The sequence below is a fragment of the Nipponia nippon genome, unplaced genomic scaffold, assembly GCF_047370975.1.
Source record: "Nipponia nippon isolate SJK-2023a ecotype South Korea unplaced genomic scaffold, ASM4737097v1 scaffold_3, whole genome shotgun sequence".
Classification (NCBI taxonomy): domain Eukaryota; kingdom Metazoa; phylum Chordata; class Aves; order Pelecaniformes; family Threskiornithidae; genus Nipponia; species Nipponia nippon.
Window position 1 is genome coordinate 72,343,517 of NW_028262347.1, and position 13,121 is coordinate 72,356,637.

The window sequence follows — 13,121 nt, forward strand, 5'->3', positions numbered from 1 at the left end:
TTCTGTGATTGTTGTTGGCAAAATCAGAAAGCACAGTCAGTTCCCCTGAATTACAATATTAACCTTGCTGTCATGTAATGTAGGGATTTAAGTCCATGTAGTTTTAAAGCATATTCTGTAGGATGCATCACAACTTTGCTTTTTTTGAAAGTTTGGTTTGAAGTCTGAATTGCTGTTAGTAATTAAACTTTGTGCTAGGGTGTGGAAATATTCCTGTTGGGAATAATAGACTTTTTGAATTTGTTTTTTTGTTAATAAACTAGTGAATTGGGAGTGCAGGTTCTATGCTATGACATGAGTATCGATTTAACGTATTTTTTTAATAGGTGGAGGGGAGAAAAGCCCCGCAAGCATCAGTTTGCTCTCATAAGGAATTGTATACCAGTTTCAGAATAATGCTAGTGCATTCCCTAAATGCATATTCAGGGGTAGGATGTTATCGTAATCTAAATGTTCTATTTTATTATTACACTGATACCCATGTTCGTATGGTGGAAAAAACATTAAGGCTGCCTTAGGGACGTTTGGTCCAAGTGGTGTTATTTTATAGCTCAGTCTTAATTGTCTAGTAAATGGAGGGTTTTTTTTGTTTGGGTTGGGTTTTTTTGTTTGTTTTTTTATTTAATCAATGGTCATCCAGAGTATAACTTCAAAATGGCTGTACTAGGCAGACTAAAGAGATCTGTGTGTGATGACAGATAACTATAAAGAGTGTGGGCGCAGCTAAAAACTGCACCAAAATGTGTTGTGTTATTTGTTAGTACTTTATTCTTCATATGCATGTGGTTTTTTTGCTCTCCAGAATAGATTGTAATAAGGAGATCCAGAATTTTTAAAAGTTCCATTTGTTTCTTTTGTTAAACAAAACTTGCTTTTCAGTAAAGTTAATAGTAACATTACCGCTTCTTACATCTTGAAATGATGAACGCTACCCGTGTAGAAGTAATTTTCAGTATCACTTTTTGGTATTGTTTGAGAATTCAGCTTTTTAGTTTATCTGCGCTGCTTTTCATGTGTGTCTCCTCCCTGCTTTCTAAGCTCGAGTCCTGCGCAGTTCAGCCTCTGCTCTTTTAGACCATTCCGTGTTTCTGATTGTCCCTCATGGAGTCCTTCAGTACACGTTCGGAGTTGGGGGACAAGACTGGATCTCCGTGCTCCATAGAGTTCCATGGTTATATGGTTGTTTACTGTTGTCAGTTCCTCTAACACGTTTGCCTTTTTGACTGCCACTGAGCTGACACTTCTTGAAACCAGCGGGTAGACCTCCAGACCTTTTCTGAGAGGCGGCACCTAATTCAAGCCCGATCTTTGTCTCTGTGCTTCTCTCTCCTGTAAGAATAGCTTTGCAATTAATGCGCTCTGTTTCAATTGCTATCCTGTATCTCGGGCACAGGCTATTATGGTTTTTTTCGGCAACTCTCTTCAATCTAATTTTGCCTGTCCTGAATAATTTCCTATCAATTGCAAATTATTCCCATGTTATTCACTTGCTTTTTCAGATAGCTTATGAATATCTTGAGTATAACGGGTTCTTGTATTTTGCATCTTCCTACCCATACATAGAGAGGACTCGTGTTTTGTTTTGCTAATTTCATTGCAATTAGGCTTCTTTAAGGGGTCTGAATGAAGGACTTTGTGAAAATGGGATTTTTCTGAGATAAGCATATTGGTCTGATTAGTATGATTCCATTGCAGTAAATGCACAAGGTAAGGCTTTCCCCAGGAAGGTGATGTTGACTCTTTCGCAGTGTACTCTATATGTTGAAATATCTGTTAATTCTGTTCTTCATTATAATACCTGATAACTCACCCAATACAGAAGCTAAACTTGAAAAAAGTGGAGCACTTTATAGCACATAGGATCGCCATTTGGCATCTTCATTCTTCCGATACAAAAGTCAGTTTATGAAAGCTATGCTGTTATGTCATACTACTCATTTTTTTTTTTCCTTATTTTCTTAGGATTATTGAGTAAATACTAATGTGACCTGGAAGTTTTATTGCAGTTCACTTATATCATCTCCATAAAATAAATCTCTTGTACTGACATTGCTTTGAGACAAGTTTATAAAACTTGTTGTAAAGAAATACTTTGGCACTTTTAAGGCGAACTTGGTTTCTCCAATTAGAAAAATGTGGCTAGCTCTTTTGCTGCGGTTTTGTCTGTCTTGAGTGTTCCTTTTGCATCTTCAGATCAAATCACTTCTTCAGATTCTGGAAGATTTTTATCTGTTTGGAGAAAGCTTCTGTTCGATTTTTGTGCCACGTGCCAGAGGCAATTTTTCTTGGCCTGCCAAATTGCAGCTTTACTCTTTTGCTTTCTGTACTTGGACATGAGTTCCACTTTTTGAAAGGTCTTTTTTCTTGTGGGTTTCATTTAATGGCTTTTATATTTTAAAGATTACAACTGGATAAGAGTTAGGCCGCTGTGTTTATCCAGCAACTCCTCCCCCTCCCACCTCCCCGCTTGCTTGCTGCCAGCTGAAATGGAAAATTCTCGACTTTCTGGTAGGTGGCAGCATTTACTGCCTGTTCTCCTGCCTGTCCCAGTGCTTTGCTGGAGGAGCTGGATGGCTAGCTTCAGTTAATACATCCTCATATAGGAGTAACATGTTGAAGCAAACGGGAAGAGGTGGGGGAAATGTTTGTCAGCTTTCTCTCCAACTTGGAGCAAGCACCGTCAAGGGCGCGATACTGACTGTGGCGATAATGCTTTTCTCTTTTCAGAAGCATTAGCGTCACTTACTCTGAGCACTTTGGCTGAGGAGTGATATTCCTTTTGCATATCCTGGTTTGTGTGGTGGTAGCTCTTGGAGAAGACCGAGTAGCTCAGCCTCCGAGTAAAAGGTGGTGCTAGTCTGTTGCACAAGTCTAAATACTGACTGCAGTATACATATACTGTAAATACAGTATATATAAATAGTATATATTTAGGATTAATTAAACTCAGGCAAGGCTTTGAATTTGAACATAAAGACTAGGATTCTTCTAGAAAGAAATCTGTCATTAGTATTGACTTGCTTTAATAGCAGAGATTATCCAGACTGTTTAAAGCAGGTGGTATTTTCAATGTTTATTCCAAGCTCTCCGTATTTTTTCCTCTTTGCAAACCTGTTCCAAGAACACAGTTGATGTCCAGTCTAATATTTTACTTTGGCATAAGCTTAGAAGTGGGCTACGAGGACAAAAAAGTAATGTGGGAGTAGGGTGTGGAGTAAAATTTAACGGGACACAAATGAGGATAGCATGTGAAAAGTAGGTATGTCAGGGGTGAAGAGAATTGTAATATTCAGTGTTTTCATCCTTCCTGTAAAAACAAGCATGCTTGTCTTCGTTGGGTAGCCATGCTTTAAACCAGTTAGTATATATGAGGGGGAAAAACTGGCAAAATATTGTTGACTGTTGCTTTTTATGTCCTTGAAATGATTGAATGTTAGGGGAGGGAATGAAAATAGTTCATTGCATTATGGAAGTGCTGACTTTTGTCTCCAAATCAATTCAAGGAACGTAACAAAAATACAGTTAAAATATGTTCATTATGTTCTTCCTGTTAACAAAAACATTTAGATATTTTTTAGCCAATCATATGAAAGACACTTTAAAATCATCGGAGCATATATGGAAAAGCAAATGTCAAGTTGGTTCCTAAAATTACTTTTTTAATTAGCAGTGATCTGTCATTTTACAAATTGTGAACTTGTTTTACTGATGACCTATGATTTAGTTTGACAGCTGGTTATTGCCAGTAAGTTGTCTCTTTGTGTTCTGTAATAGTCACTGGATAAATCATTCTGGGTTGAATTTCGGTGATAACCAAAGCATGTGATGCTTGTTATTCCTTCTTAATGTCTTTGAAATTGTTCTCAACAAAATGGCATGAATAGGGTATATCCCCTTATTTCACATCTGAAAATTGCTAAAGACACAAACCAGAATACACCAGAGGGAAGAAGAAAAATGGTGTGGGGGTTTTTGTGGGGTGGTTTTGTTCTGGGTTTTTTGTGTGTGTTTTGTTGTTTGTGGTTTTTTGTTTTTTTTTTTTTAACTATCACCTGACAGGTCTGGATAGTTTATTATGGCTCTAGACACAGAGTAAAACATTCAGAAGTAACTATTAAACTTTTTCTCTAAGAAGGTAAGATAGGACCAGCAGGAAGCACATGGTAATGGGCAAATTCATTGTAACAGTCTGGAGAAATCATGATATGTTACTTGGATTTAAATCATCATACTCCCATTCCTGTTGCAAAAGAGAATTTGTGAATAAGAACCTTGGAGTCTATTTTATAACTTATGGCTAAAGATGGAACTTGTTTCAAATTGGCAGAGGCAGCAGCAATGTTTCTTATATAAGCTTCTTAAATGACATATGGAAAGCATGCCTAGCTTTTAATTCCTTTTCAAAAGCAATGTCAAGGAATTAACTGAAATAGGTATTGATGTTTTATAAACGTGACATGCATGATTAGACTCTACTGTTAATTAGTTAAATTAAACGAGTATCTTCTTGCCAAAAGTGGTTTATTTCCTGACACATACATCCCTCTGATTTGTTGAGCTTTTTAGAAAGCTGCTTTTATTTGTTAGAGCAGTGTTTGACTATTTATAGTAGTGGACCCATATGTTGAGATTTGAGAAACCCAGAAATTAGGAATGACTAAATGCTTAGTGACTTTCTTTCGGTGACAGTATTTAATTCTCTAATCTGGAAAGTTGATCTCAATCCTTAACGGCTTCATGGTATGCTATTTTGCATCATGTGTGCAATTGCATTAATATATGTAGGTATGTTTGTAAGTATGTGGAAATGTGGACTGCAGTCTTACAGCAAATATTTTCATGTCATTATTATACTTATCTAAAAGGCTAGGTCTAGAGAGCGTGTGAACAAGAACTGAAGTGATACCAAATGAGGGGGCAGGGTTGGGGAGGCAGCTAGAATGGGGGCTTAAGCTCTGCAGCTTCTCCCTAAAATCTTCTGAAGAATTTGTAATTCACTGACTGGTAAAAGCATTAGCCTTTATGGAAGAACTTTGTAACACCTGTGCTGCAAATGTTAAATCATGAGTCGCTTCCCTAATGAACATCTCTAACATGCTGCACTTTCTTTGGATTATAAATCTACTGGAACTGACCAAATCCTTATGTGTCTTGAAGGCAAAGGTCACTGGTGGTTTAGGAGTATTGCAGTGTGAATCAATCAAATCATTGATTTGGAAGAGGAAAGAGAGTGACTTTTGTAATGATAAAAGATTTGATATGTAAAGTAATTCTGTTATTGCTCGGAATAAAAATTTGTGACTCTAATCCATTCTTGCCCTCTTTCCTTCTCCCTCTCCTCTATCTCAACCTTGAGTAGGTAGCCCAGAGGAAAGAAGTATTTTTTCCCAGGAATTTCCCAGGAATTTTTTTCCCAGGAAACTTAATTCTGTTTTTCCATACTCTGAAGGCAAATTCTGTTCTTTGTATAAAAATTTGTGTAAGTGTGTACTAATTTGTGTGTGTACTAATTTGTGTAATCAGTGTCCTTGAAACTTTAGATGAAGTCATGAACAAACAAATGCAAGAATGTTTTTTCTGAATAAATTTACCTTGTGTTTGTTCTATTACTTAAGATGCATGTGGTTAGGGTAAGAGCTATCTCTGTGACAACCTTCCTGCTCTTGCTATTCAAGTCAGGAAGAACATATGAGGCTTATCTTAATAAATGAAGACTACCTTATATTATGAGCTTTGTCTTTTCAGGACAAGCTAAATGTTTGGGTGGGATTTAGTGTGTGTGGGGGGGGTGTTAAATGGCATTTGTACATTAATTTACACTGCAGATCAAGTTACTTCTATTGGATACTTCTGTGAATAAGTTATGTATGTTCCACATTAAAATATTAATGGAGGAGATATTTGGCTCCTTGGCACAGGAGTAAGATTTTTCCAGGTGAAGTGACTTGAGGTTGCAAAAGCCATGCCAAGTACTGCAGTGCCAAAGAAAAGGACTAGTTTATGCGTAATTATTCTCAGATGTACTTCCTACAATTAATTATTGCGTCACACTTACCATTTGGAATAAACTTGTGAACAGTCGGTTTTTCCAGCTCTTTAGGTTATGCTTATATGAATCACTTAAATATGGATTGCTCTGGGCTACTGGTAAGGATTCCAGGGAAGGAAGTTGACATCTGAGTGAATTTCTTGATGGTTTCAAGAACGAGGAGGAATTGGGAAATGATTTTTAGAACGTTATTGGGACCTGTTGCCACGCTGACCTGCAGTCGTACATGAAGATGCACAGACAATCTGTACGTGGTTTGAAAGCAGAAAGTTGCCAGGAGGGACACCAGTGTAGTAGTCAGTTAAGCTTTCTAAAGTTGCTTCTAAACTTTAAAATCAGGGTAAAATATTTGAGGGTTAATGCTGCTTTTGTGTTAATAAAATTGAAAGCTTTGGAGTAAATGCACATTACAGGCAAACATAAATGCTGACACTTTACTTTTCAGTATCTCTTACAAGGCTTAAAAAGAGGAGAGATGCTATATCTTGTCTTTAAAATAAATATTTAGGTTTAAAAATTCATATCCAGAAGGAATAAATTTGATAATCATCAAAGGTAACTTCTGTCTTCAGACTCAACAGGAAATTCAAACACCTGTCAGTCAACTTACACAAGTCACTTCTCAGGCACATAAAAGTCTGAAACAGTTTGTCAAAAGAGATTAAAAAGAAAAGGAAAAAAGTAATATACCACAAAGTAATGTTAAAGAATCAAAATGTGCCTGTATCGAAGAAAAACAAATTTGGCTTTATGTTCTTCAGTATATCATGTTTGAAGTGTGAAGTGGCGATAGTAATTTTGAATGATGGTACAATAATGGCACTAAAATATATGTATGCATGTAATTCGGATATTTGTATTTCTAACAATTTTTTGATAGTATTTCTTTCTGTATGAGCTCTCTGGATGATTCTTACTTACATTGGTTGGCAGTGGAGTGCTAGATTATTGGTTAAGGAGACTGTTTTTTACCTCCCATTATAAAACCTAAAGGAAATAGCAATTCTAAAATCTGGGGGCAGGTGGGTGAAGGATTTCACTGAATATTAGCCTTATAGCAAGCTATTTAAAAGCCAAACAAACTAAACAAAAAAAACCCAAACAAACCCACAAACAAACCCTGCAACTCCTGTGTTTTGTTAACAGCAAGTCTTTAGTAATAAAACAAATAGTAACACAGTAAGTATACTTACTGTAACACAAACTGACTTTCAAGAATTGGTAGTATGTATGTTTGTCTTAAATACATTCATTTAAGAACAAATTTTTTAAAACTCGTGGCAGAATTACCTTTTTTAATACTTCTTATATAATACTTTGATGTTTCAGTCTGATAGGAACCCTGAGAGTGTCTTACCTGGGCTAGTTTAGGTTTTAAAAAAACAAACAACACAAGTGTGAACACACCTTGCATCAGAGAGAGGGAGGGAAGGATGGGATTGCCAGCAAAGATCAGGATTTTAGTGTGTTACCACATTAATTGAAACTTACTTTTTGAAAAAACACTTTTTTCTTTGTCAAAGTTCTAAACAAGTGACTGTATTTCAGACTGTTTTTTTGAATGGGGAGTGTTTAGATGTGTGGGGTTTTGAATGTGCGTTGTTTTGTTTGTTTGTTTAACACTGAATGAATTATTCAAAATGGGGGAAAGGTGGCACTGAATCTTCTCTAGGCACTGCTGTGCAATCATGTCTATCCCAGAATTGCTTCTTGGGCTGTGTTATGATTCCCAATGAGATGGAACCTGCAAGTATATGCCTCGGGAGCTGCCCTCCTGTGGGTGGAAAAATTAAAAGGCCATTAATACTTGATTAATAATCCCCAATTAATATTTGCGGTTTATTTCACACTGCTGTCTCATTAGTCCTTGCAGGTACAAGATATTGCCAGAAGTAAACACCTGTAATACACTCTTTGCTAAAGAAATACAACAAAGTCTTATTTTTCACTAGTGACAAAATACTGCCAACCTATTGCGGTGTGGCTGGTGTTGCTCTACAATTGAGAGCACAGTAATGCATTATTGTACTACTGTAATATCTGAGCATTATAGTCGTAGTAGCTAAGGAGTTACCAATAAAGAATATTAATCCATAATTAATGTTGTTTCATAATTATTGTAATGATATTACATGTGTACATACAGGGTAAACTAGATAATTGTTTCAAGGGTTTTAAAAAAATAATATAATTTGTTTGAAGCGCAGCATAAGATATTGTATGGAAATCTGTAGCTCTACGTAAATTGTTTTGAAAGCACTTCAGACCACCAATGTTTGGGGGTTTTTTTTGTTTGTTTGTTTTGTGGTTTATTTTTTAGATGAAGGAATTGATGTGATAAAAATGTTAAACTTCTGTTTGTCTGCTCATGGTTCCTGAGAATTTTGTAGGGATGGTCTGGTAGGGTTTGCTCTGTGCATGGTTGAGTTCTGCAGGTCAAACAAACATTGTGAGTTTTGTCTACAAAATCACTTACTGTAAAACTGCACGATGCAATGATAAACTTCTTTGGGTATAATACATTGTAGTAGACAGAGCTGCTAGTGGGAAGAGAAACTTGTAGATAAGTTGAAATAAACACTGTTTCAGGTTTTCTCCATTTATGCTGTTTGCACACTGATAGTGTGCCTGGACTCGCACTATCCTGTGCCAAGTTTCTGTTTTTCAGACATTGAATTACTTGTAGTAATTCAATCTTTTTTTAGATATTTTTCTCTTTCTTCATTTTGAGTTAAGACCAACAACAGTTTGTCATCTCTTTTTTTTTATTTAAAGTTATGCAATTGTTTTAGCAGTTTGCTTTGAAATCTTGAGTCACAAATGGCTTAAAAGGTGCAAAATCAGCAGCAGTCTTTAAACACAAGCAAATTTCTGCTTCTTCTCACCTCCTCAACAGTGAATTAAAGTAATAATGTTCTCATGTAATCAGTGGAGAATGAAGCATTTAACCTTCCTTTTATTTTTCTATTTTTCAAGTAGAATGTCAAAGCAATCTTTTTCTGTTTTCATGTTCAATACTGCTTTGTGACTGTTTGCATATCAATGTGTGTGTGTGTTTTGTTGTTTTTTTTTTTTTTTTTTTCCTAGGTAGTGTTACTTAAAAAAAGCCTGTCAGAGGCTGCTTGAAAGAGAAGTTTAAGTGAAGCTGTGAATGAATTTCCTCTAGCTTGCATTGAAGCCACACACATTGGCTATCTTGCCCATTAATTTTTCTTTTTCCTTTTTGGACTGTTGTGGTTTAACCCCAGCTGGCAGCTAAGCACCACACAGCCGCTCACTCACTCCCTGCCAGTGGGAGGCTGGAGAGAATCAGAAGAGAAGAGTGAGAAAACTCGTGGGTTGAGATAAAGATAGTTTAATAAGTACAGCAAAAGCTGCGCATGCAAGCAAAGCAAAACAAGGAATTCATTCACTACTTCCCATGGGCAGGCAGGTGTTCAGCCTTCTCCAGGAAAGCAGGGCTCCATCATAGGTAATGGTTACTTGGGAAGACAAATGCCATCATTCTGAACACCCCCCCTTTCCTCCTTCTTCCCCCACCTTTATATGCTCAGCATGATGTCATATGGTACGGGTCAGTTGGGGTCAGCTGTCCCGGCTGTGTCCCCTCCCAACTTCTTGTGCACCCCCAGCCTACTTGCTGGTGGGGTGGGGTGAGAAGCAGAAAAGGCCTTGACTCTGTGTAAGCACTGCTCAGCAGTAACTGAAACATCCCTCTATTATCAACACTTTTCAGCACAAATCCAAAACATAGCCCCATACTAGCTACTATGAAGAAAATTAACTCTATCCCAGCCAAAACCAGCACAGGACTAATTTGGTTTTTGGCATTTGGTTTCACCCTGTAATGTACCACACTCTTTGCCACTCAAATTTCCTGTGATTTTTTTTTTTTTTAAGTGCTTTGGATGACAGTGAGGCTTTACTTTATAGGAAGACAAATCTCCCGTGTTTACCTTCCTGTTCTTAAAGACAGTGTAAATACACGTTATTCCCATGTCAGTGAGAGTACATCTAAATTTTAAAGATGGGTGTTTTAAGAAAATATGAATAGCTTGCAAAATATTATTGGTGTTTGCTGTCTTAACTGAGATGTGACTGTAGGATTCAAAACTGAAGAGATTTTTATTAGTCATGTAAACGCAATTTAATTGTTGATTTTCTTGTGTTTTTGTTTTTGGCTTATTTCCTGTGAATCATCTTTGAATGGTATCCTGAGTACAAATTGTATACTTTTTGAAGGACTTGAAATACTGGAGTAATAATGAAACTTTATCCCTGGGCTGTTGGCCTGAAAACAAAAGTCAATTAAAAAAGCATTTAAAGTGTTGCTCCCTCTAGTTTTTATTGAAGCATGTAGGCTTTTTCATATTGAGGAATATAAAGCTCATTAGATCAGTTAAATTGGCTTTAACAAAAGTGAAAGCCATAATATGATGATTTTCATCTGTGATGGTTTTATTTTAACTGTCACTTTGATTAGATTTGCTTTCAGCAGGTTTAAGTGGTTGGTATCTGACAGTAAGAGTTCTTGGTGAGGATAGCTCTGCTGAATTTGTGGCAGCTTGTACAGAAGGAAAGCCTATGATATTAGCGGCTAATCCAGTACTGTGCTGGATCTGGTAATTCAATTGAGAATAAAATTAAACAGCCACACACTAGCTTGTGAATTGGTTGTCCAAGTATATTAAATGTTATCCCTGTTTTAGGCATCTATCTGTGGGAACCCCCTAACAAGGACACTCATATCAAGTATCTGATTGAAAATTATAATTACACACCTGTGTTGTGTCGTAACGTTCAACTGCAAATTAGCTGTGGATCATTCAGAGTTTAACTGTCCTGTTCACTGGTTTAATAATCTTTCAATGTCTATGGCTTGAGAATTTCTCTCCTCTCCCTTCCATAATCCGTGCTACATTTATATCAATTTCCAGGGAAATAGGGAACAGTCCGTAAGCTCTGGCCTGCTGGAGGAAGATGTTCATATTTGGCAAGCTAGTGTAGTTTGAAGTGAAAGTCATGCCACAAGTTGGTGGATCATTCCCTATCTTGTTGAAAAGGACGTTGGAGGAGCCAGAGGAATAGAAAAAACTGAAGAAATTTGTACATTTGGGAAAAAAAAAAACAAAACAACCAATGAACCAAAACTAAAAAACCCTAGATTTGTAATAATTTGATACTATAATACCATTCCTACTGGGCTTTACAGTAGCTGAGAAAAGCAGCCAAATATAGGAGAAATTATATCTAGTAGTTTGAGACGTTTTGTCTTCAGGGTTTCTAACAGAATGTATTTGCACTTTTTGCAGCCGTTGCCAGAAACTGAGATAGCCAGAGATGACGATTTGTATGTTGTTCCTTGAGAACCTACACAAGAATTCCCAGCCAGCAGCAGTCTGTGGTTCAGTGACTTGCAGAGGCAGAGGGGTATCTTTGTATTTAGCTGCATGTGATGGGGTTTTTTATTCATTCCTGAACCCACACAAACTCTCCACCAGCAGTTGTTTCGGAGGCTAAATGGAGCTCCGTGCTGCAACTGCATGTATGAAGGACTACCACCTTTTTAGTTTTGAATTGCTACCATCTAGTTTCATTTGATGTGTCCTGCTTTTCATGTAGTTGCAGTGGTGCGTTTTTAACCATAAAAGCCTGAGTGATAAAGCGATCTTTATCACATCCCCAGTCTGAGGCCTATCAATCTATTTTTGTTGCTTACGTGTGGAAAGTTTTCTACACCCTTTAGTCATCCGTGTTGCCATTTTTTGGAACTTCGATGTTTTTTTTGGTTTGTATGTGTGTAAGGATTAATCTACACACAGAACTTTCTGTGAATTCTCTGAGATGACCAGTCTATGAAAAGGTATCTGTTACAATACTAAGGTTTTGTTCCATAGTAGAAATGGTCAGCTCAGAGCCCATTACTGAATGTAAAATACTGCGGTTTTTTTCATTTGCATCATGTTACGTTATCACTATTAAATATCACTTGCTCTTTTACCGCTTGCATTCCTAATCTTATATAGTTCCTGTGTAATTCTTCAATTGGGCCCTTGTTGTTATCCTGAATAGTATCCTTGGTAGGAGATACTCTCTGGTAGTGTTTTACTTCTGTATTCATCTCCTTTTTGAAATCAGGATGAAGAGCATGTGTGAGCTCATGCCCTTGCAGGTCTTATAAGTTTGTATCCTTTCATTCTTTTGAACCAGTTACCATCTATGTGGCAACCTTCCCTCTTACCCTCTGGCAGCTTAGTTTCTTTGAGCAGCTTTGATGAGTGACCTTATTAGATGCTTTTAGGAAAATCAGGTTCTCTATGAGCTGAAAGGCCTGTTTGCTTTTTTTCTTGTTGTTTTTTTTTGTTTGTTTGTTTGCTTGGGTTTTTTTTTGTTTTTGTTAGTTTGTTTATTTGCTACTAATAAGTCTGATAGATCTCTGAGGTATGGCTTTCCTTTTCGAAATCTGTAGTGACTCTTCCCCACTGCAACAGATTTCATACCTGTTAATTCATTTATTTAGAACAGTTTTTACTGCTTTGCCTGGGAGAAACCACAGGTTTTACCTCGTTTGTAGTCCTCTAGCTGACCCTAGAAGCTCTGTAAAACTTGACAAAGTCAGGGACCTTCCAATTCTGTGGAACTGAGGCAATTTAGATACCTTGGACAATAGATAAGCTCTGTGGTTACAGAACACCATCTGGCTCCTTCACCCTATTCAACCAATACTTTAATTTGTTGAACAATCTGCCTTGAGTCAATGAGGTGAACAAGGGTGCCATAAAGGCTTCCCCGGCTGTGAAAACAAATACAGAAAAATAATGTAGCTGAGCTTTGTGCAGTGACCTTACCTGCTATCAGCCCTCTTGGTTTTTTCCTCTTGATTTTTTTAATTTCTTTTTTGGTTGAAAGGCCTCCCAATTACAAAGTTTGAAAGAGCAGCTGTATTAGGCTTGACATACAGGGTCTGTCTCTCGCCCTCTCACCTTCTACACATTTGCAAGTCATTCCTCAAAGCCTGCAACGTGTTTATTTTTCAAGTTGCCTGTTTGTGAGTTTTCATGGAACCTAGCAT

General features: G+C 37.1%; 1 protein-coding gene across 10 annotated transcripts in view; it reads left to right on the forward strand.

Moving 5' to 3' along the window:
- PLEKHA5 (pleckstrin homology domain containing A5) overlaps window positions 1–13,121 on the forward strand; it is a 173,778-nt gene that overhangs the window by 48,488 nt on the left and 112,169 nt on the right. The window lies entirely within an intron of this gene.